This window comes from Cebus imitator, unplaced genomic scaffold (assembly GCF_001604975.1).
Source record: "Cebus imitator isolate Cc_AM_T3 unplaced genomic scaffold, Cebus_imitator-1.0 Scaffold102, whole genome shotgun sequence".
Taxonomy (NCBI): Eukaryota; Metazoa; Chordata; class Mammalia; order Primates; family Cebidae; genus Cebus; species Cebus imitator.
In genome coordinates, this window is record NW_016107417.1 from 450,079 (window position 1) to 451,128 (window position 1,050).

Consider the following 1,050-nt stretch of genomic DNA (forward strand, 5'->3'; position numbering starts at 1 on the left):
AATTATGTCACCACACCAGAACGCAAAAAGTTGTCGTAAATAAAGATGAGGTAGAGTGTGAAATATGAAAGCATGTGAATGAATTTTTTGAGTTTTGTAGCATTAAACTATATATGTGATAGCATATAGTATTGTCCTAAATTGGTATCAGAAGTGGGGTGCTACTGTTAATAAATAAAAAGGAAGAAAGAACTAAATTATGTGACATTGGCTCAGAAGTCAGGCAGTAGGTAATGTGGAACCCGACATTGTACCATGTAATACACTGGCAACCATTCGATCCAACTATCTGTCATGATGACTTGGAAAGTCAACCACAAGCACAGAGCCTGTAGACATAGGGGAAAATAGTGTAAAATGGAATACTAAACAGTGGACCTTGGTTCTTACTAGTTGCATTTAGCCAAATATTAAATGAAAGAGATATTCTTAGGCAGCAGCTGGACCATTTTCAAGTAAAAGTGAAAGATAATAGACAGAGTCCAGACATTTGTGCCCATGTGGGGTAAGAAAATCCAGTTGCTTCTAGATACCACATATGAAAGCAACACTGAAAACAAGTCTTTGAGTGGCAAAGGCCGATTAACACTCGGCTCGGTAACAAAGACCAAATGGGCTAAGCCCAAATGAAATGAGAAGCCTGTGGTGATGAGGAGGCAGAGGAGTAAGATCAAGTCTGAGAATTTCGTTCAGGAGAGTTTGGGCTCTGATTACGTGCACATGCAAACAGACAGGAAACAAACGGATGAGACGTCTGCCACTTCTTAGAAGGAATTGTGTTGCCAAAGAAGTCATGAAACCAGACTCTATACTGTTTGGACATTAAAATAAAAACAACCTTTAGGCCCCTAAACTTGCAAGGGCAGGAAGTGGGCTGCCAAAGCTGTTCATCCTCCAAGGTGGGCCTAGTTCCTAGTCTCCAATATATACTTCAGAAATGGCCCTGGAGGATGATGGACATGGAGAACCTCCCAGAGGATGAGGCTGAGGCTAGGGCTTTCTTTCTTTCTTTTCTTTCTTTTTTTTTTTTTTTTTTTTTTTTTTTTTTTT